Genomic DNA, 24,774 nt, shown 5'->3' with positions numbered 1-24,774 from the left:
CTGTCTAAAATTAAAAATACTAACATGGGACAAAGTACTGCTTGGTCTTCAAACTACACACTGTTGCCACTCATACTACTATTGAGAATTATTAAGTAACCAAAGAAGACTGATATACCTGGGCCCTAGACTCAAAACCACTCTGAATGGGTAGTGACCAGGGAAAGTCTCTTTACTTTCCTGGACTTTGTTTGCTCAGTTGTGAAAAAATAATGTTAAACTAAGAACTCTAAATTTTTGTTCTTATAGTACATTTATCTACTGTAAAACTACTCATTTTGTTTATGTTTATCTTTATATTAATCTAAGATAAGTAGTTAAATTCACCTCAGAGAAAGTATAGGTATTAATTCTTTATGTTCACAGGTCAAGTGGTTGAAGGTGATCTAATTTTCTAGGAGTTTGTCCCATGATCCTATAGCATGAAGAAGCAAGAACTGAGGCCCACCATTTCTGGATCCCAAAGTAGAAGCAAAGATGCCAGACTTTCTGATTTTTGACACTGCCTGGGCCACAAACAGGCATAACCAGAGTTCTGTCCTGAGCTTTCCAAAGGTGTAACAGACTATTTCAAGACTCTTTCAAGTAAAACTTCAGAGTCGTTACCATTGGCCTCTCTTGTGAATACATCTGGAATTGTAGACAGCACAGGAAATAATGACATTCACTCCTCACATTGATCCAGCTGCTGGAGCAGGAAGAATCAATACACATTACTGCAATGATTTGCTGAGTTTTCCATTTGAAGAAATCAGCTTCTATTTAGGCTGAGGAACGAAATTTCTATGGCTCCTCAAAAGAAGTCTGAGAGCTGGGAAGAATATTTAAGTCACAAAGGAAGTCAACGTTGGGGAAATTAAACGGAAAAAAGAAAAGTCTGAAAAGTAGGGCAACCAAGTTATTTGAAAGGTTCAGGGGCCTATTCTTTCTGCCATGGCAAATGCCCAAGTGGTGATGACCTCTAGGTAGAGCAACACAGCAGCTTAATATGGGCTCTCAGACGGAGCAGCTTCTTCTCCCAAACTGTCACCAATTGAGAATATAAACATTGTTTTGTTTTTTTCACTTGAAAAAATTTTCATCAAAAAATTAAAATAAAACTGATAATAACAGTTACTTCTTTTACCATACTACATGGGATGTTGTTGTTCAGTTGGTAAGTCATGTCCGACTCTGTGACCCATGGACTGCAGCATGCCAGGCTTCCCTGTCCTTCACTATCTCCTGGAGTTTGTTCAAACTCATGTCCATTGAGTCAGTGATGCTATCTAATCATCTCATCCTCTGCCGCCCTCTTCTCCTTTTGCCTTCAATTTTTCCTAGCATTAGCATCTTTTTCAATGAGTCAGCTCTTCACATCAGGTGGCCAAAGTATTGGAACTTCAGCTTCAGCATCTGTCCTCCCAATGAATATTCAGGGTTGATTTCCTGTAGGATTGACTGGTTTGACCTCCTTGCTGCCCAGGGGACTCTCAGGAGTCTTCTTCAGCACCACAATTTGGAGGTATCATTCTTCAGTGCACAGCCTTCTTTGTGGTCCAACTCTCACATCTGTACAAGGCTACATGGGATACACCAGCATAATTTCCTCAAAACAAAGCCATTAAATGAGAAATACAGTCCTGTTTGAAAGTGTCTTCTACTTTAAGTATTGGGACATAAATACTTCTAGGCAAGAGGACACAAGGACCATAGTGGCCTTCATGTATTGAGAAAGTAAATATAAACACATTTATACTCAAAATGTAATTTGTGGTCTCAAGAAATCATCCTGCCTCTCAAGATCTGGGAAACTTCCCTAAATAGATAAGCATCACTTTTAGGTCAGCTGTTACTTCTAGAACTTTATTCTTCCATGTTATGCAAAAGTCTCTCAGATCATCCCTCTCTTCCCTAATGAAGGCCACTGGGTTTCCCTCTACCCTCCTGATCATGGTCTCACCTTCACTGAGAATTTTGACATCTGATTACAGTTTTCCTCTCCTCTCCTAATACTACCACCATTCTGGTAGATTCCCAAATTGGTATGGACAATCTCTACAGGTCGAGGTCAATAGTTCTTTGATTTCCTCAGTACCAGTGACCTTCGCCTCATCTCTACAATACCAATACCAAACTTTACTGGTTGGCACGCAGAATTGTTTCACCTCAAGTTAGACTCCATTATTCCATTTTCTGACCAAAACTTCAGCTTAACTACAGATCACTTACCATATGATTCCCCACCTGCTTTATTTTCCTTTTCAATTTGGCCACACCCCTCGACATGTGGGATCTTAGTTCCCTGACCAGGGATCAAACCTGCAGCCCCTGCATTGGAAGCACAGACTCTTGACCACTGGACAACCAGGAAAGTTCCTTTTCTACCTCCTTTTTTTTTTTTTAACTGTACTGCTGTCTCTAGTATCTTGAGCCCTTTAATTTTTCCCAGATAATCACCAACTCCTAGATTCACGCATATCCTACTAGATCCTTACAGACATGATCAACCCTGAGAGTCACACAGTTAGCATCCGTATTGCTGTGATTTCCCACCTCAACTCACCCTAGATCAATCCAGTCACCTGCTTCTACTCTCAAGTATTCAGAAACTTCATTAGGAAATGCAAAATTAAGATGTTAGCTTTGTAACTAGGGCTTCCCAGGTGGTGCTAATGGTAAAGAATCTGCCTGACAATGCAGGAGACAAAAGAGACGCGGGTTCAATCCCTGGGTTGGAAAGATCGCCTGAAGAAGGAAATGGCAATCCACTCCAGTATTCTTGCCTGAAGAATCCCACAGACAGAGGAGGCTGGTGGGCTATAGTCCATCGGGTCGCAAAGGGTTGGATACAACTGAAGCAACCTAGCATGCACACACAGCTTGGTAACTACTAAACATTAAATAAGCCACTAAATTTTGATACACTAGATCTTAGAAATAATCTAGTTCAAGTCTATCTCAATTTACAGATGAGGAAACAGAAACTCAAGGCAGTGAAACAACTGACAAAGGTCTCAGAGCTCATTAAGCAGTAAGGCTGGAATGAAATCCCAGGGTTCCTGGCCATGTGACTCCAAGCTTAAAATTGTTTCCTTTATGCCGCATCACCTCCCCTGGCTAGTCATTCACTGACAACTGTCAGACAGGTGTTTGAATAAAGGGCATGTTATTCTCTGAGATTGGACATTTATGCCATATAAGCATCCTTTAAGACATTAGAATACATTCTCTATGTTTTGTTTCATTCTGTTTTATCACTCACTCCCTTATCCATCTGGGAAAAATAACTTTTAAATACCAACAACACAGTGATTATAAACAATCTATAATAATCAATAAAACTAAAAATAAGCACTGAATTACAATACTAATTCCCTGTGTCAAGAGTTCTCAATCCCAATAGACATCAGCGTCACCAGGGAAGTCTGTTTTTGTTTGTTTGTTTGTTTGTTTGGCTGCACCCGGGCTTCTCTAGTTGCCTCGAGCAGGTTTAGTTGACCCCAAAACATGAAATCTTAGTTTCCCAATGAGGGATTGAACTTCTGTCCCCTGCACTGGAAGGTGGATTCTCAACCACTGGACCACAGAGTAGACCTGAGGTTTGTTTTTTGTTGTTTTTTTTTAAACAAATACAGATACAGGATTCTTGTATTGTCATCCAATATAAACAATGGGACACATAATATGTGCAAGTTCCAATCTTAAAAATATCTCTAGCAGCACGATATTTCCATTATTTAATTTGTATATTATATACAGTAGTCCCTTGGTAGCCACAGGGTGTTGGTTCCAGGACCCCCTGTAGATATTAAAATCCATAAATACTTAAATTTCTTATATAAAATGGCATGGTATTTGCATATAACCTACACACATTCTCCCATATACTGTGTCACCTTCAAGACTACTTATAATACCTAATACAATGTAAATGTTATGTAAATTGTTTTCAATACAATGTAAATGCTATGTAAATAGCTGCAGCCCAAGGCAAATTCAAGTTTTGCATTTTGGAATTTTTTGGAAAATTTTTCCATGTGTTCTTCATTTTTGAAACTACAGATGCAAAACCTATGAATACAAAGAGTCAACTGTATATATTAAAGTTATTTGGAACTTCTTAAGAAAAAGTGAGATAAAAAATGCTGAGACATTTCTCTCTCCAAGCTAAACATCAGAAGTTTTGGTAATGAGGCCAAGTTATCAGGACATTTTTTTAATTGTCCCAGGCAACCCCGATGCCCATCTTGGTTGAGAATCTTTATCATCTACTACCCTGAACGCACCCAATCTCTTCCGATCTCAGAAGCTAAGCAGGGTCAGGGCTGGTCAGTACTTGGATGGGAGAATCTTTATCTCAAGTAGCAGCATCCTTAAAGAATGAAGTGAGTAGGGTCTTTTGGAATCCTGTTTCATAAAGCAACACAAATTTCTTGGCAGCTGCTGCACCTGAGCTGAAAATTCCTGAACTGGGCTTATATAGAAATCAATCCAGGTCCAAAGCTCATACTCAGTGTTACTCAGATGGATAATTCAGTCATACGAAAAGCTTTTTAAGAACACTGTAATGTCATTAAATGTAATGTTAGTGGCCTCATACAATATCCTCCTATGGTTTCTTTTTATTCATTTTTGTGTAACTTTAAATGCATGACCTGTACAGGTATGTCAAAGCTACCCTGAGATATTATTTTCTCACCTTAAAAATTTAAAAAAAACTTGAATTACTCTTAATCTGAAGATCTGTAGTCACTCCCAGTGATATCGAACTGGACACTGTGGGGCTCCTGGGTACAAAAACCTCTCTGTGCCCCCTGTTTCTTGACTATAGGCTTCATTCAACCTTCCTGACCTTCCCTGAATTCCAATGGTCAGGGTCAAACAAATGCTAATTAGGGAAGGAAGGGGATGCAGAAACATAGGAGGAGCAGTCAAAAAGAAACAATAGTGGAGCCTTGGGGCAGAGCCGTGGTTTCCCAATGGGATATATAGAATAACATCTTAGAGCTGTTTTACAGATACTGAAATCCCCACCAGTGAGGAGAAATACCCACAAGCACATAAACCCAAGACGAGACCTGTCGGAACAAGAAGGTAGATGAGGCTGATACCCACCTACCTCATGACCAACCAGTCAGAAGAATGTCCATGAACTGATCACACTCTCTTCAAACAATTACTATAAAGCTTCTTACTACCCTCTCCAGTTGGGACACACAATTTTGAGCCTGTTGTGGCCCCTTTGACTAACAAAGTAATACTTCTTATTGCCAAAATAGATTTAAATTGAAACTCATTATTCGAACTCCTTATTGACAAATTCAGACATAAATTGAAGAAAGTAGGAAAAACCACTAGACCATTCAGGTATGACCTAAATTAAATCTCTTATGATTATACAGTGGAAGTGACAAACAGATTCAAGGGATTGGATCTGATAGACAGAGTACCTGAGAACTATGGACGAAGGTTCATGGCATTGTACAAGAAGCAGTGATCAAGACCACCCTAGAAAAAGAAATGCAAAAAGGCAAAGTAGTTGTCTGAGGAGGCCTTACAAATAGCTGGGAAAAGAAGAGAAGCGAAAGGCAAAGGAGAAAAGGAAAGATATTCCCATTTGAATGCAGAGTTCCAAAGAATAGCAAGGAGAGATAAGAAAGCCTTCCTCAGTGATCAGTGCAAAGAAATAAAGGAAAACAATAGAATGGAAAAGACTAGAGATCTCTTCAAGAAAATTAGAGATACCAAGGGAATATTTCATGCAAAGATGGGCACAATATAGGACAGAGATGGTATGGACCTAACAGAAGCAGAAAATATGAAGAAGATGTGGCAAGAATACACAGAACTATACAAAAAGATCTTCATGACCCAGATAATCACAATGGTTTGATCACTGACCTAGAGTCATACATCCTGGAATGTGATGCCAAGTGGGCCTTAGGAAGCATCACTGGGAACAAAGCTAGTGGAGGTGATGGAATTCCAGTTGAGCTATTTCAAATCCTAAAAGATGATGCTGTGAAAGTGCTGCACTCAATATGCCAGCAAATTTGGAAAACTCAACAGTAGCCACAGGACTGGAAAAGGTCAGTTTTCATTCCAATCCCAAAGAAAGGCAATGCCAAAGTATTCTCAAACTACCACACAATTGCACTCATCTCACACGCTACCAAAGCAATGCTCAAAATTCTTCAAGCCTGGCTTCAACAGTACATGAACTAAGAACTTCCAGATGTTCAAGCTGGATTTAGAAAAGGCAGAGGAACCAGAGGCCAAATTGCCAACATCTGCTGGATCATCAAAAAAGCAAGAGAGTTCCAGAAAAACATCTACTTCTACTTTATTGACTATGCCTATTGACTATGCCTTTGACTGTGTGGATCACAATAAACTGTGGAAAATTGTTAAAGAGATGGGAATACCAGACCACCTTACCTGTCTCCTGGGAAATCTGTATGCAGGTTGCTTCCACAAGAAGCAACAGTTAGAACTGAACATGAAACAACAGATTGGTTCCAAATCAGGAAACGAGTACATCAAGGCTGCATATTGTCACCCTGCTTATTTAACTTATATGCAGAGGATATCATGAGAAATGCTGGGCTGGATGAAGCACAAGCTGGAATCAAGATTGCCAGGAGAAATATCAGTAACCTCAGATATGCAGATGATATCACCCTTATGGCAGAAAGTGAAGAAGAACTAGAGAGCCTCTTGATGAAAGTCAAAGAGGAGAGTGAAAAAGTTGGCTTAAAACTCAACGTTCAGAAAACTAAGATCATAGAATCTGGTCCCATCACCTCATGGCAAATAGATGGGGAAACAATGGAAACAGTGATAGACTTTATTTTGGGGGGCTCCACTATCACTGTAGATGGTGACTGTAGCCATGAAATTAAAAGAGGCTTGCTCCTTTGAAGAAATGCTATGACTAACCTAGACAGCATATTAAAAAACAGAGACGTTACTTTGCCACAAAGGTCTGTCTAGTCAAAGCTATGGTTTTTCCAGTAGTCATGTATGGATGTGAAAGTTGGACTATAAAGAAAGCAAGCACCAAAAATTGATGCTTTTGAAGTGTGGTGTTGGAGAAGACTCTTGAGAGTCCCTTGGACAGCAAGGAGATCCAACCAGTCCATCCTAAAGGAAATCAATCCTGAATACTCATTGGAAGGACTGATGTTGAAGCTGAAACTCCAATACTTTGGCCACCTGATGCATAGAACTGACTCATTGGAAAAGACCCTGATGCTGGAAAGATTGAAGGCGGGAGGAGAAGGGGATGACAGAGGATGAGATGGTTGGATGGCATCACTGACTTAATGGACATGAGTTTGAGTAGGCTCCAGGAGTTGGTGATGAACAGGGAGGCCTGGTGTGCTGCAGTCCATGGGGTCGCAAAGAGTCAGATATGACTGAGTGACTGAACTGAACTGAACTGAACTTTCTACTTCTCCCAAAACTCTATCTCTGAGAATTAATTCAGTGCCAAGGCACAGAGGCTGGATTCTTATTCACCAATTGCTCCTTCCTCATATGCCCTCTAAAAGTTCTCTCCTGGCCTAAGTTTTGGTAATGCCAACCAGTTAAAACCATATTTTACACATACAAGACCAAACTGAAATACAAGTATTAGTATTAAGCACTTATAATAGGACAAATACTGTGCTAAGTATTTTTAAATATTACATTACATTTAACACTTTCAAGTCCTTACAGAGACAGACATCATTATTGACCACATTTACAGATGAGTAATTAAACTTAAAGAGATTAAATAGTTTTTCCCAAATGGCACAGTTAATGACAGAACCAAGATCCAAACCATATCTGGCTGATTCCAGAGCCCTCTCTTCAGTTTTACTCCTCTTCATGTTTAGAAACTCAAATCATTAGATATTCCACTGAGGATTGCCTCATGCTCACATTATTGAGAATTTGAATAATTGGTTTTTGAATCAATAAATTATGATTCTATTTTGTTTTTATAGAATCTTAACCCTTTGTGTCTTACAGAGACCACTGTTTTCCATTACAGAAACACACACACACACCAGAGAGAGCCAGTGGATACAGTCTCCAAATGTTTGAGAAGGATGCAGTCTCTTAAAGAATTACCCACTGCAACTCCTTTTTTACACAGAGATGATGAAACTGAGGCTCATAATCTGGTCTAAGATCACAAATCCAGTTGGAGGCAGAGTTGAGAATCCTCTCCACTATTCATTCTGCCTCTCAAAATTAGGCATTACCAAGTTCTTTATAGCCAGAAATGATTTTTTTAATACACTCATCAATTTTTTAGACACACTGATAAAATCCCATTACAATATTTCTATGTAATTACATAGAAATTACATTACAATGTAATTACATTACATATTAATTACATTACAAAGCTTTTTCTATGGGGCAGAGAACAGTTCAAAATCATGCTACTTTGTTCTTCAAAGTCACATACAACCTTAAGAGTACATGAAATTCTGAAATTAATTTTTTTTTTCTGGTGTCCCCATGTGGGAAAAGCCTGGCTGTGTATTTGTGTTGTTTCTTTTGAAATTATCTAAGCACACCAAGCTTTTGGTTATTTTACATGAAAATCACTTGCTCTTTACTAACCCTTTCTTCTCCTGAAATAGCAGATTCCTTTTATCACAAGTCTTGCTCCTAAGAAATATTTTAAGGAGATGCCCCATGCAGAGTCAATCCTCATCATGGCTGTATTTGGAAATATCCCATTCATATTTTCTATTCAAAAGAGAAGATTTCTACAATTAATTCTTGGGCTTACCATCTGTGAGCACCTCGTGGATACTTTCTATAAAATTGGGTGCTGGGAACAAAGAGATGAACAGAGCAGAAATCATGCCTTCAGAGAACTCATAGTCAGCCAAAGAAAATGGGTGTACACAATGAATCAGAATTTGATAAGTACTGTGACAAAGATAAATTCAGAATATGTGGAATCTCAAAGAAGGGGCATTTAACTATGCTTTCAAATGGCTATGAGACTTGAGGTGGATCCTGAAGGATGAATACAAATTCTCTGAAAGGATTAGATGAAGAAGGAAGAGGGAACACCCTATGCAAGCAAAAGAAGCAGAAGACAATACGAAAAATACTTAGGAAAGTGGAATTAGTGAAGCATGAAGTTGAAAGGTAGGAAGTGTCTTTGCCATAAAGAGGTTTCAGCCTATAGACTATAGGAAGCCTACTGATCATTCCATTCATTGATAACTTGCAGTCTCCCAATCGTCTTCTCCATCTCAAAGTCCTGTTATCCTTTTGAACAACTTCTATATCCAACTCATTTAGCCTTCATTTTACTTAGCCTTTACTCAACTCTAATGACTTTGCTTCATTTTTGTATCAGGAACAGTCTTCACTCTTCCTTACTAGTGCCTAAAAAAAAACAACAACAACAACAAAGGTTATCCCTTCCTTTGTACAATACCATTCTTTCAACCTGGGCTTTTGAGCTTATCCTTTCCCTGAATCTTTGAGTCACTGTCCATAAATTGTCCTCTCTCCATCTTCTTTTCAACATGATAGTTTTAACACTTTGCTATGTATCCTCACTCATTTTTTCAGTATGTCATGTTTGCTATTAAAATCCACACTATGCATTAGAATCTCAAAAGATGAATAAGGAAGTGCAATCTTTAAGGAGTTCAGTCCAACAAAGACAAGAGACATAAAAACAAATGTAATGATGGTACCGATTAATTTATTTGAAGAGCAGCAATGGAGACACAAACACATAGAACAGACTTTAAGGACATGGGGTGGGGGAGGAGAGGTTGGCACGAATGGAGAGAGTACCATGAAAACATATACACTATCATGTGTAAAACAGATATCCAGTGGGAATTTGCTGTATGGCTCAGGGAACTCAAACTGGGGCTCTGTGACAACCTAGAGGAGGGGAGGGGTTGGGCGGTGGGAGGAAGTTTCAAGAGGGAGGGGACATATGTACACTTATGGCTGATACATGTTGATGTATGGCAGAAACCAATACAATAATGTAAAGCAATTATTGCTCAATAAAAAATAAATTTAAAAAACAAATATAAGTGTAATTTATTTAGTCTATACAATATAGTACGTGGCATAGTTTAGTGGAATCCTGAATACCCACAATTAGTGCAGAGTTTATTTGTATGACCCATGAAATGCCAAGAGAAACTAATTTTATTCTTTTTTTAACCTAAGAAAGACGCAACTCTGCCCACTGAATAATATTTATAATGATCCATCTACAGGCATTAAGAACATCATTTATAGCATTCCAAATCTGCTGATACTTCTTTCCTCCCCATCTTAGTTAATGCTACTGGCTTTTCAAACCATAAATCTGGGAGTTACCCTGGATACCTACATCATCACCTGTTTCTAATCTATAAAGTCTTAGTCTACAAACTATATCTTAAATCCATCTGCTAACAGCCACCTGTATCATCAGCCTACATGATCTTGTCTGGACACTGCAATTACTTCCAAACTGGTATTTGTACTTCCACTGATGTGGCCTTTTGAGCCATTCTCAACTTATCAATCAAAATGATATCTTTAATTGTAAATATCATGCCAGAATTCCACTTTAAAACTCTCAATGGTTATTTCTTTCATAAATTTAAAAGTCTTTGATATGACCAAAAAAGATCCCTGAGAGATCTTTCCTCTCCAAACTTACCAAATGTGAAATATACAACATCACCCTTGTTACCACGCTCTGACCCACTTGCCCTTCTTTAAGAGCACCAAACTAGCTCATACCTTGGAGACCTCACACAGGCAGATCCAACTATCTAGAATGCTTTTCTACTCAATCTTCACCCAACCAATTCCTACTTACCCTTCAGAGTTCAATTTCAAAGTCACTCCACGGGGTACCTTCAACAATCACAAATCTGAATCAGATCTACCCTACATGTCTTACAGCATCCTAGTCTTCTTTAGATTTCAGAGCACAGTATATAATCAGACATGTGTTTGTGTGAATATTTATTTAATATCTCTCTCCCCTAATAGAGTATATGCTCCATGCTCCATGTGAGCAAAACCTACAGGTGTTTTCTTTACAATTATATTAGCAACACTGAACATAATGCCTGATAGAATATGGGTGTTCAATAAATATTTGTAAGTGGATGAATGAAAGAAAAAGCCAGAAAGCAAGGACAAAGAGAACAACTACACTGATAATCACACTAGAGAGACAAGTAGCACATAGTCATTCCAGAGTCATTTTAAGTTCTCTATACATTCTCCTCACCTTGACTTTTTTAAAAACAGCTTTGTTGAGATCTAATTCACATACCATAACATTTGCCCATTTAAAGTACACAATTTAGCATTGTTCTGTATATCCACAGTGGCATGACAGTAAAGCATCTGTCTACAATGTGGGAGACCCAGGTTCAATCCCTGGGTCGGGAAGATCCCCTGGAGAAGGAAATGGCAACCCACTCCAGTACTCTTGACTGGAGAATCACATGGATGGAGGAGCCTGATGGGCTACAGGCCATGGGGTTGCAAAGAGTTGGACATGACTGAGTGACTTCACTTTCACTTTTTCACTTTCTGTATATTCACAGAGCTGTGTGAACACCCTAACTTCACCCCATGCCCTTTAACAGTCACTCCCAAAACCCTTCCCCTCAGCCCTAGGCAACCACCAATCTACTTTCTGTCCCTATAGGTTTGCCTATCCCAGACATTTCACATCATGGAATCATAAAATATGTGTTCTCCTATGACTGTCTTCTTTTACTTAATTTTTTCCAAGTTCATCCATTCATGATACATGTTGTAGCACATATCATTATTTCAGTTATCTTTACCTGCCAAATAGTATTCCATTGTATGGATATATGATATTTTATTTATCCATTCATCAGTTGATGGGCATTTAGGTTTTTTCCACTTTTTGGCTATTATCAATAATACGGCTATGGTCATTTGTATGCAATATTTTGTGTAGACATAAGTTTTCATTTCTCTTAAAGTTCTTGTGTAGACATAAAATCTCATTTCTATATAACCTAGAAGTAAAATTGCTAGATCATTAGTAACTCTGTTTAGCCCTTTAAGAAAATGCCAAACTGTTTTCCAAAGTGAGTGTTCCATCTTACAATCCTACCAGCAACACACAGGAGGGTTCCAATTTCTCCACAACCTCACTAACACTTGTCATTATCTGTTTGTTTGTTTGTTTGTTTGTTTAATTCTAGCCTTCCAGAGTGTGAAGTAATACGTCTTCATGGTTTTCTTTCGTATTTCACTGATGGTAATGATACTAGGCATCTTTTCATGTGATTATTGACTATCTATAGTCTCTTTGCCTTTACTTGCAAAAGCCCCAACCTATGGTAAATAAACTATGTTAAGTACAATCATATCCCTCATGGAAGATAACATATATATCCCTTTATAATACATGTATTGCATTGCTACTGATTAGCTGGCAAAATGTTATATTTTGTAAACATTTAATTAAATATGTACTGATTTCAATTTTGTGATTTTATTTTCCTATTTTTAAATCAATAGAACATCTTCTCAGCAGTCCAACATCATTGTGGGTCACACCTATGGTTCTTAATGGTCATTTCTATTCAATGGCAAAAGAGACTACTGGCATTTTGCATCAGATAATAAGGAAATAAAACCTGTGCCATATTGCCTGAAGGGGTTGTGAGCATGTAGAAGAATAATAAACCAGGCAAATCAGAAGTATTGCCTTAACTTTATTCTTTACAGTTTACTTCCAGTTTTGGAGGGAGGAGAAACTAAAAAGTAATATAACTCACTATATAGCCATTTTCATTTGTCAAATAACTGTACATATTGTAATTTATATTTTTATTTCATAATATTAATTTTCAAAAAATTACTTTGCTATCTTCCTAACACCCCTACTTATAAATCACCTTCCAAAAAATTAGAATCTATTTAGTGCCTCTGTGCACCATGCTTCATACCTGATATTCATTATTTCCCAATTTCTCCCTGGGAGGGGTCTGACTGAACACTCTCCTAGCTCTGGCTTGAGAACTTGGCTTCTAATCAGCCTGCATCAGGTGCTGACCATGATGTTCCCCTTCGGGACACTAAAAGGTCATGACACACTCTCAACTGCTGGGAGCCACTAAGAAAAAAACACTATCACTCTTGGCAACTAGGAATTCAGGCCCATTGATTAAGTTCATCCCCTACATCAGACAAGTCTGTCAAGACAGGAAGACGTGGCTATTTTATCTAATGTGCAGAAACCAAGAGTCAAGGAGACATTGGTGAATGCTACCTAGAGACTGACAAAAGGCTACAAAAAAAGAAGTACCGTTAGAATTCAGAGTGACCAAGGAGAGGAATTTTTCTATATTTCAGGACTACAAAGAATCTCTGACACTACTACTCCATCACTGAGCTCGTCAGTCTACTATTTAAACTAGTTTTTTCTTCTTTTTAATTGAAAAAGAAATATATTAGTGAAACAAGTGAAACAGAATCCCATGTATACAATGAAAATTAAATTTCCTTCCTACTCCACATCCACCCAATTTTATGCCCTTCAGAACTACTGTTAGAAGTTTCCTGTGTAGCTATTAATATCTTCCATTTACAGGCAATAGACACATAGCTCTGTGTCTTGCTTTTTAACGATAGATTTCTATGTTAGAATAAGTGTATTTATTTATATCTTACTCTTTTTTTTTTTTACAGTTGCACTAATTTTTATTTAATTTCTGATTTACTTTCAATACAATCTCATTCTTAGTTTTATTTTAGTGGTATTCTTTTTTTTCAATTTATTTTTTTTTCCATTTATTTTTTATTAGTTGGAGGCTAATTACTTTACAATATTGTAGTAGTTTTTGCCATACATTGACATGAATCAGCCGTGGATTTACATGTGTTCCCCATCCCGATCCGCCCTCCCATATCTTACTCTTTAATAGTGGCATAATGTTTCATAGTATGAATCAACCATAATTTACTTAACTGATCTCCAGTTGATAGATACATTTTTGTTGCTATTAGAAATGAGGTTGGAGAAATATCTTTGTTCACAACTTCTTTGACCACCTGCCTTAAGATAAATTTTTGGATGTGGAGTTACTAGATCACAGGATATGTGTCCATCTTCGATTTTGCTAGCATCTATTTGCTCTGCACCCATATTTTTCTGATCCACAATGTATGAGATTGACAATCTCTTCATTCTTCAACCCCAGATCTTATCAATTGTCTAAATGTTGGCAATCAGGTAGGTATCTCCTTGTTTTGATTTGCATATCCTTAACTGTAAGGCTATTGCTTATATTTATATAATCCATTCACATTTCTTTCTCTGTGAACAGTTTATTCTTAGTCTTTGCCTGTATTTTCACTGTTATTATTTTTTCCCCATATTAAACCATCTAGTGCTACTTTGGCTTAAAATGACTTTTATAGAAAGTAATATCTTTTCTTTCTTCAAGAACTATAAGAACCACTTGAGAGTTTAAGCTATTCTCTGTAGATTTATAAAGGCAAGGTTATTTTTTTAATAATCACATATTCTGTTTTTATCACTACAAGGAAGGCCACAAAAGATATCTCATAATTTTACACTTATTGGATTATCATTTCAAACTTGATAAGCCCGATTAGAGTCTGGAAAAAATTTCAACCCTAATCAGATGAATATTTAACATTAAGGTAGACTCCCTTGAATTTTCACTACCTCTTTATTTTCCTGCTGTCTACTCTTTTGACAAGAATCTTCTCCTTCTTTGATTCCTCTGTAATTAATCTCCATTTAGTCAAATTCTTCACCATCAAAGAGTACTTGGCTTAAGGTGGATATTCCATAAACATTTAGGGGGCTCTTGAACCTGTATGTGGGTAGCGTCAGGCCTCCTTCAGAATGCCTTTTCATTCATATGTCTGCTACTCTACTGCTTACAAGGACATCAAGTGATGCCCCCCCCCCCAATTTCTTGGTAATAAAATCATGGGGTCCATTCCCATCTTATCCTCATTGTACACTATGCAGATGCTTCAGAAAAAACCATGACATTTTGTTGCACTTAGTTTATTTGATATTTACATATCTATCTATCCTACTAGACTGGAAACTCACTGAAAACCAAACTATGTCTAATTCATATCTATATTTACTGCCCAGCATAAACCCTAGCACATGGAAAGACCTCAGCAAATACACTGAATGAACAAAGAAATGAAATTGTACTAGCTCTTCACTTACTACTAGTTAACACAAGACTAGAGGGGGGTACTCTTCCTACCCCCTCCTGATGTCTATGTCAGAAACTTTCTCTATTTCCTTTATACTTTTAATAAAACTTTATTACACAAAAGCTCTGAGCGATCCAGCCTCATCTCCAGCCCCGGATTGAATTCATCTCCTCCAGAGGCCAAGAACCCCGGCGTCTTTGGGTGATTCAGCAACAGCCTTTCATCTTGGGGGCTCGTCTGAGATTCTTCAGGACAAGATGGACCTGATAATCTATGTGAGCCTACTTATGCTGACTCCAAAAATCCTGAGTCTGCCATTTGATCCTCAAGACAATGCCTTCCTGTTCTGGGCTCACTCCTACGCTGCATTTCATAATCGGTCTAACCACTGGGTCTGCAGAGCCCTCCCCTCTTCATCAGTGGAACGCTTCCCATGGTGGACATCTCCACTTCAAGGAAAGGACTTTCTACAAGTCTGCAAATACCTTCAACAATCGCATGTGATGCCTCTTCTTAAACTGATGACATCTAACAACCCTAAGATGGACTGATGTAACTATGGACATGTTGTGACTTTTCATTTTGATGACTATTTTGCCTTACATTTGTAACTATATAATGGGGTTTTCTAACCATCTAAAAGCTTTTAATTTACAAATTGTTGCCTGAGCTCCTATGAGTGCCACAGCCTCCTCCAACTATTACTTGGGCCCCTGGATCAGAGACCCTCAATATGAGGGTTAGGAGAATATGCTGCCTTAACAATTTAGGGACCACGCCCCTAAACAGCAGGAAGTAGTTATGGAACGAAAACAACGCCCCTTTCCCTTGGCAACATAATTCTCCTAAAAGAAAAGGGGAATAAGAGCATCATTTCCTCGGTAGGTTGATAAGAAGTCTAGGGGTCCCCAAGGAGAGAGAGGTCTGGAATTCTCAAGGAGGAAGAAAGGACAAACTTTTTACTTTTTTTTCTCTACATTCCTTAAGATTATATAACAATAATGTATCCTGCCTGAGGACAATCTCTGGATTAAACCTTCTGGCCAACTCTGTTATCTTAAAATGTAAATTATGGGAGTAGGTCTGGTGAGGTCTTTACAACCTCCAGACATTCTTTGGATTCATTGGAAAGTAGATAACTCCATTGCTGACACTAGCAAGGGGGTACTCTTCCTACCCCCTTCTGATGTCTATCTCAGAAGCTTTCTCTATCTCCTTTATAATTTAACAAAACTTTATTACACCAAAAAAAAAAAAAGACTAGAGGTAACCTTTCTCCATTAACACTACATTTGAGGGGCATTCTCCAACAGATTCCTTTCCCCAGAAGCAGGAAGATAATCAGGCTTTTCTGAAGATAAATCAGGGAAAGTTTTTGGATCCTAATCAACCATTGTAAGATCTCCCTCAGTGCTTATTATAAGCTAAATTACAAAAAAATCCAAGTTTGAAATATTATATAAAGTAATTTAAAACATTTAATAGGATACTGAATTCTCATAAGGAAACTGCTCTCTTTACATGGTTATAAGATGCATTGTTTACCATCAGCCAAAAAAGGCAACTGATTATATGAAAAATAAATATACAACTAGAAGTGAAAGCTGTTAATAATAGAGACTAGGATCTCTTAAGAAGCCAATCTGCCTTGGGCATATCATGCTGCAGTTTCTCTCTCCTCCTATCCTGATACGGCCGTATTTTTGGTTTCAGAGTATAGGAAAGCCTCCAGCCAGAAGGGCATCAGTATGCAGCCCAGCATTGAGAGAAGTCTCCTAGGGATGCAGGAGCAGGATTCATTCCCAGCCTGAATTGTTTTCTTAGTGGAATTCTACAATACGGAAAAAAGGTTTTGCTCAATTCTGTATGTACTGAAGCTTGCCACAACAAACTGATTAGACTGACAGCTTGGCTTGAAGTCCTAGGAGAAATACAATTGAATAGGGGTTAGGAGACTTGAGGGGAACCGGCCAACTGCTGGTGTTGAGTGACTGATAAGAAGTAGCCTGGAGTCATGGAGTAAAGCTAGAGAGGAACATCTTAATAATAACAGATGTGAATCAGGTGAGAAAACTAAACCCTGGTTGGTATAAGCTTTTCCTAGGTAGAACTGTAAACAGGAGCTAAAGAAATGGAGATGGTGGGTATTGATTCCTCTTTTCAAAAGTTTGGTGCTGAGAGGGAAGGAGGCAATTGGAGCTCTTTAAATACTTCATGACACGGCAAGGATTGTTGTCATAAGGATCTTACCAATGGAAAAGCTGTGAATGATTTAGGATTATTTTAAGAATCACAGTCATGATGAAAGGATGATGATAAAGTTACAGAAAGTCAACTATTTTGATAGCCAGAAAGATACCATTTGGGTTGCACATGCTTTATGTTGTGTCCTCTTTGCCACCCCATGAACTGTAGTCAACCAGGCTCCTCTGTCCATGGGGATTCTCCAGGCAAGAATACTAGAGAGGGTTGCCACATCCTCCTCCAGGGGATCCTCCCATCCCAGGGATCAAACTCAGGTCTCCCGCATTGCAGGCAGATTCTTTACCATCTGAGCACCAGGGAAGCCCGCACATGGTTTAGATATACAAGTTCATTCTGCCTCTGTCTTTGTGGATCTATGATCATTAGTTCCTATAGAATTTATGGAAACAAAGATGTCTACAATCTAATCCCCAAAACCTATGAATGTATTACCTTACATGGCAAAAGGAACTTGGCAGATGTGATTAAGAAATGAGATGGGAAGCATATCTTGAATTATGCAGGTGGGCCCAGTGTAATCACAAGGGTCTTTATAAGAGAGAGGCAGGAGGCTCTGAGTAAGAGGAGATGTGATTATAGAAGTAGAGATCAGAATGAGGTGAAGAAGGGGTCATGAGCCAAAGAATGCACACAGCCCACAGAAACTAAAAAAGGCAAATGAATGAATTCTTCCCTAGAATCTTTACAAGGAACATACCCTGTTGACACATTGGATTTTGAAACTTCTGACCTCAAAACTGTGAGATAAATTTGTCTTGTTTTAAGCTACTAAATTTGTAGTGATTTGTATACCAGCAATTGGACCCTAACACAGAATCTAAAGTGGATTTTGAAGAGAAGATTAATTTGCACGTTTAATGGACTTCAGCCCTAGATCAGTGGGGACTACAGACATTAATAGTATGCAGCTGTGCTCTGACTACCACCATTCACCAACCCAACCACAGTCTTCTACAACTCTATGCCATGAGCTCATTCTATTCCCTCGACCTACTGTTCGCTTTTGTCCTTTTCCACCTGTCACATTCTCACTCATCTTTTAAAGCAATTCAAGTGTTATGACCTTGTCTATAATGGCTTCTTGTATGCATGCTGTTAGGGAAATTAAAGTGGAAGTAGTCTTGTTCAGGCTTCAGAAGTAGGGGAACAGGCCTCTGACCAACTTCTGACCTTGCCGGGACCCTGCTTGGACTACCTGCCCACTTGCAAACACATCAGTGGTTACCAGCTAGTCAAGTGGCATTTTAGATAAGAAAGAGAGTGAGTCTTGGAATTTCTTAAGCCCCTGGAGGCCTGGAAACCCCATGTCCCACTCCCGCAACTTCAAGGTCTAACACAATCTTACAACTCACAAGATGAAACAAACAGCATTGTAAAAGTTAAAGAAAAACTAGAGCATTTCTGCACTAAAACTGATGATGGCATCAGTTTCAGCCTGGGGTTATAAGCAGGAGCCCCCAAAATTGCAATCTGAAGTCTAACCTGTAGGGTGGATGCACCCCCTGAGACCATTTCCCAGTTGAGACCCCAGACTGCTGCTAATGTGAGACTTCCCAGCGCTGTTCAAGCCTGGGAGTAGGTGTCAGCTCAATTTGACAATGTATATGCTGTTACTTCTCTCTACCCTTTGTATTTATTTCCCTAATGATTGTATATTGAAATTAAGTTAGACAATCTTCTATTAAAAGTTGAAACTGTTTGTGTGTAGCGAATGGTTCTTTTAAGGAATCCTTCCAACCTAAAATGAAAGTAAAACTTTCAGCAAAACACATGCCTCCAGGAAGACAAGATTTCCCCCTTTGTTTCCATCAGAACTCTGCTTTGCCCCTTGCTGTAGTCTGACTGTCATTAAATGTATCTCTATGTCACCCCTATCACATCCTCTGCCTTGGCCTGAGTCTTCAGCGGGGTAAATATTCATCCAATCAATAAGGCTTTCTTGGTGGTCTAGTGGTTAAGAATCCACCTTGCAATGCAAGGGACACCAGTTAGATCCGTGCTCCAGAAGAGCCCGCCTGCCGCAGAGCAACTAAGCCCACGAGCCACAGCTACGGAGCTCACGCATCACAACTGCTTAAGCCTGTGCACCTAGAGCCCTTGCTCTGCAACAAGAGGAACCACCGCAATGAGAAGCCCGCACTCTGCAACAAAGAGTAGCCCCCACTCACCATAACTAGGCAAAGACTGTATGCAGCAGTTAAGACCCACCGCAGCCAAAAAATAAATAAACAAATCTTTTTATTTTTGTCAAATACAATCCCCAGTTGGTAGAATATTAGGCAATTTGTTGGCGAAAGATCTCCCTGTTATTTTTTACAAATATCTCTTGCAAATCATTAGTACCACACTGTTTCGATTACTGTAGTAATCAGTAATTCACACCTCCATATGTAGGTATAGATTGAGTGTTGTCTGTGAGAGGAGATGGGTCAAGGTCTTCCTAAGCTACCATCTTGGATTCCTTTCTGGGTCACATTTTATATCTTTAACATCTCTGTTTAACAAAATTGATCTTTCCTCTAGCCTCTTAAGTGAAGTATAGTTATAACACCTATTTTAATGTTCTTATTTACTAACTCTGTTGTGTCACTTGGAGGTCAGTTTTGATCGAATAAACATCCTTCTCAGTATGGGGCATGTGTTGTTTTCATCACAGGGAATTTTCTATCAGAAGCCAGATATTATGAATTTTACACTGTAATGTACTGGATATTTTGTATTCCTGTAAGTATTCTTGAACTTTGTTCTGGGATATAATTCAGTTACTTGGAAATAAATTTTCTTGAGACTTTAAAACTTTATATATCCTGTTTTTTGCTCCTGACTGCCACCTCATTAAACTCTAGAAATAGCTCAACTTTGGATCTTAGTAAAGGCTTCTTTGAAATAATCTTATGCCTTCTTCTTTTTTTAATGTAAGAAAATTAACTTCTACCTGACATAAGGAGAGATATGATACCTTAATAATGCTTTTATGTGAGTTTATGGAAAACATTTGAGGATGATTTAGGTTTTACCCTCCCTTGAAGGGATGTAAAACAGAATGACAAGTCCTTTTCACACCTTAGATTCTATTTGTGTCTACTTTGTAATCTATTTTTATGGCTACAATCCAGTTTCACCTCCCTAGGTTGTATTTAATAGTGTCTTGACTTTGAGTCAAGCAGGATAGAAGAGGCTTGCTGTGGGGCAAGTGAACCTGGCCAAACACAGACTCCTGTGTCATTTAAGAGGTTGTAAGAAAGGACTCTCTCATTTTAGTATTGGATATGTTGGGTGCACATGCACACATACACACACACTCATGCATGCTCACACAGAGAGTAAATTCCATCTTCAGTTGGAGCCCTGGGGCATGTAAACAGCCATAAGAGAATCTCCTGAGCTTACAGGGTAGGGAGAGCTAACCCTCTCCCATGTATTAACAGAAGTGGCAGATGGCAGCTATCTTGCCTAATAATCACCAGATGGCATGTAGCTATGCCCTGTGGTACAGGAAACAGGAAACTGGGTTGATTGTGTATTTTCTACACTTAAGCTCTTCTTACTTGATTGAAATTTGTTCATGCTATTAGTCATATATCTATGTAAGAAGGATTTAAAGAATGTGACCAGAACTTTACTGTGCCTGCACAGAGCATTTATCTTAATTTCATGAAGTTTTAGCATATTACAGAAGCTAATAACTTTCTAGTTTGCTAAGCAGCTCATAGATTTCTGTTCACGTGTATTCTAAGTCATGATATCTGTTTGTACCATGCTGTGATACATTCTAAAATCTTTTGCCCAGATGTTTTCCAGAATGATAAAACGTCTAGAGAAATGAAGTCTAATATTTTCAGTAGCAGAATTTTATTGTAAAATTTCAAAATAAATTTAATGGTATGCTAAACATAAATTAATTTTGCTATTAGAGACATTAGTTATGATACATGTACAGTTGATGCTGTGGGAACAAATGAGATCAAAAGCAGAACGAACCTTAATCCTAGAACAAAAACTCACAACAATTTTAAAAATAAGCTGTAATAGATATCCTTTTAATTAACAGATTATAATGACTGAATGGGAATGAAGAACCCAGTATTATAACCAAAACCAAACTATGACTACATTAGCCTAACATGTTTCTGTGGATTCCTTAAATTATTCGGGTCCTGAATGGTAATGTGCCTCTTTATATCTAATATTTTGTATGTATCTGGCTGTTAGGTTTAAGTTTCTTGAATTAAATATGTAGAACCATAATGTATAGAGATGATATACAGTATTTTAAAAAGCTTCTGTGTCACTGGCAATAGTTTCTAAATTGCTTTTCTGCAAAGACTGACATTTTATTTTGTGATTCCATTTCCTGTTTAGTGCTTTTGCCTAACAGGCTGATTACAGCCTTTTACTCTCTATTTTAATGTATACAGATGCTTTTTATATTTTAATGTAATGTAGGTTACACGGGCAACCAATGCCATATAAGAATTAGTGGGCTAGAGCTCATTGATGAATTTGGTAAGGTTTCAGGATTCAAAATTAATACACAGAAATCTCTTGCATTTCTATACACTAACAACAAAATATCAGTTCAGTTCAGTTCAGCTGCTCAGTCATGTCGGACTCTTTGCAACCCCATGGACTATAGCACGCCAGGCCTCCCTGTCCATCACCAACTCCTGGAGTTTACTCAAACTCATGTCCATTGAGTTGGTGATGTCATCCAGCCATCTCATCCTCTGTTGTCCCCTTCTCCTCCTGCCTTCAATCTTTCCCAGCATCAGGGTCTTTTCTAATGAGTCAGCTCTTCACATCAGGTGGTCAAAGTATTGGAGTTTCAGCTTCAAAATCAGTCCTTCCAATGAACATTCAGGACTGATTTCCTTTAGGATGGACTGGTTGGATCTCCTTGCAGTCCAAGGGACTCTCAAGAATCTTCTCCAACACCACACTTCAAAAGCATCAATTCTTCAGTGCTCAGCTTTCTTTATAGTCCAACTCTCATATCCATACATGACTACTGGAAAAACCATAGCCTTGACTAGACAGACCTTTGTTGGCAAAGTAACATCCTGCTTTTTAATATGCTGTCTAGGTTGGTCATAACTTTCCTTCCAAGGAGCAAGCATCTTTTAATTTCATGGTTATAGTCACCATCTGCAGTGATTTTGGAGCCCCCAAAAAATAAAATCAGCCACTGTTTCAAATGTTTTCCCATCTATTTGCCATGAACAAAAGATCAGGAAGAGAAATTAAAAAACAAAGAAACAATCCCATTTATCATTACATGAAAAAGAACAAAATACCCAGGAATAAACCTACCTGAGGAGGCAAAAGACCTGTACTCAGAAAACTGCAAGTTGCTGATGAAAGAAATCAAAGGTGAAACAAACAGATGGAGAGATATACCATGTTCTTGGATTTGAAGAATCAATATTGTGAAAATGACTCTACTACCCACAGCAATGTAGATTCAATGCTCAGCAGTGTCTGACTCTTTGCGACCCCATGGATCATAACTTACCAGGCTCCTCTGTCCATGGGATTTTCCAGGCAAGAGTACTAGAGTGGGTTGCCATTTCCTTCTCCAGCGGATCTTCCCAACCCAAGGATCGAATCCAGGTCCCCCACATTGCAGGCAGAGGCTTTACCATCTGAGCTACCAGGGAAGCCTTAGATTCAATGCAATACCTATCAAATTATCAGTGACATCTTTCACAGAACTAGAACAAACAATTTTACAATTGTATGGAAACACAAAAGACTCCAAATAGCCAAAGCAATCTTGAAAAACAAAAACTGAGCTGGAGAAATCAGGCTCCCTGCCTTCAGACTATATAGCAAACCCACAGCCATCAAAGTGGTATCGTATTGGTACAAAAACAGAAATATAAATTAATGGAATAGGATAGAAAGTTCAGAGATAAACCCATGTACCTATGGTCACCAAATCTTCAACAAAGGAGTTAAGAACAGGCAATGGAGAAAATGCAGTCTATTCGGTAAATGGTGCTGGGAAACTCGACAGCTACATGAAAGAATGAAATTAGGCTCTTTCCCAGCTGGAACCATGGAGGGTGCAGAAGAGAAGAAAAAGCAGGTTCCTGCTGTGCCAGAAACCCTTAAGAAAAAGCGAAAGAATTTCACTGAGCTTAAGATCAAGTGCCTGAGAAAGAAGTTTGCCCAAAAGATGCTTCGAAAGGTAAGGAGGAAGCTTATTTATGAAAAAGCTAAGCATTACCACTAGGAATATAGGCAGATGTACAGAACTGAAATTCGAATGGCTAGGATGGCATGAAAAGCCAGCAACTTCTATGTACCCGCGGAACCCAAATTGGCATTTGTCATCAGGATCAGAGGTATCAACGGTGTGAGCCCAAAGTTTCGAAAGGTGCTGCAGCTCCTTCGCCTCCAGCAGATCTTCAATGCCACCTTTGTAAAGCTCAACAAGGCATCAATTAACATGCTGAGAATTGTGGAGCCATACATTGCATGGGGGTATCCAAATCTTAAGTCTGTAAATGAATTGATCTACAAGCATAGTTATGGCAAAATCAACAAAAAGCGAATTGCCCTTACAGACAACGCATTGATTGCTCCATCTCTTGGGAAATACGGAATCATCTGCATGGAGGATCTGATTCATGAGATCTATGCTGTTGGAAAACGTTTCAAAGAAGCAAACAACTTCCTGTGGCCCTTTTAATTGTCTTCTCCACGAGGTGGAATGAAGAAAAAGACAACCCATTTTGTAGAAGGTGGAGATGCTGGCAACAGGGAAGACCAGATCAACAGGCTTATTAGAAGGATGAACTAAGGTATCTACCAGGATTATTTTTGTAATCTGGTCCATTAATAAACAATTGAAACAAACAAACAAAAAAGAATGAAATTAGAACACTAAAACCATATACAAAAATAAACTCAAAATGGATTAAAGACCTAAATGTAAGACAAGATACTATAAAAACTCTTACATAAAAACATAGGCAGAACACTCTCTGACATAAATCTCAGCTATAGTTTTTATGATCCACCTCCTAGAGTAATGAAAATACAAATAAACAAACAGGACCTAGTTAAACTTAATAACTTTTGCACAGCAAAGGAAACCATAAACAAACCAAGAAGGCAACCCTCAGAATGGGGGGAAATATTTGAAAATGATGGAATGAACCAACAAGGGATTAGTCTCCAAAACAAGGAAACAGCTCACATAGCTCAATAGCAAAAAAAACAAAAATGAAATGAACAAACAACCCAATCAAAAAATGAGCAGAAGATCTAAACAGA

General features: G+C 38.4%; 1 pseudogene; it reads left to right on the top strand.

Moving 5' to 3' along the window:
* Positions 1-23,551: 23,551 nt before the first annotated feature.
* Positions 23,552-24,440, top strand: LOC136172332 (large ribosomal subunit protein uL30 pseudogene; annotated as a pseudogene).
* Positions 24,441-24,774: the final 334 nt, after the last annotated feature.

This window comes from Muntiacus reevesi, chromosome 7, assembly GCF_963930625.1.
Source record: "Muntiacus reevesi chromosome 7, mMunRee1.1, whole genome shotgun sequence".
In the NCBI taxonomy this organism is placed as follows: Eukaryota; Metazoa; Chordata; class Mammalia; order Artiodactyla; family Cervidae; genus Muntiacus; species Muntiacus reevesi.
The sequence above is the reverse complement of the archived record's forward strand: the minus strand, read 5'-3'. Positions and strand labels throughout refer to the sequence as shown.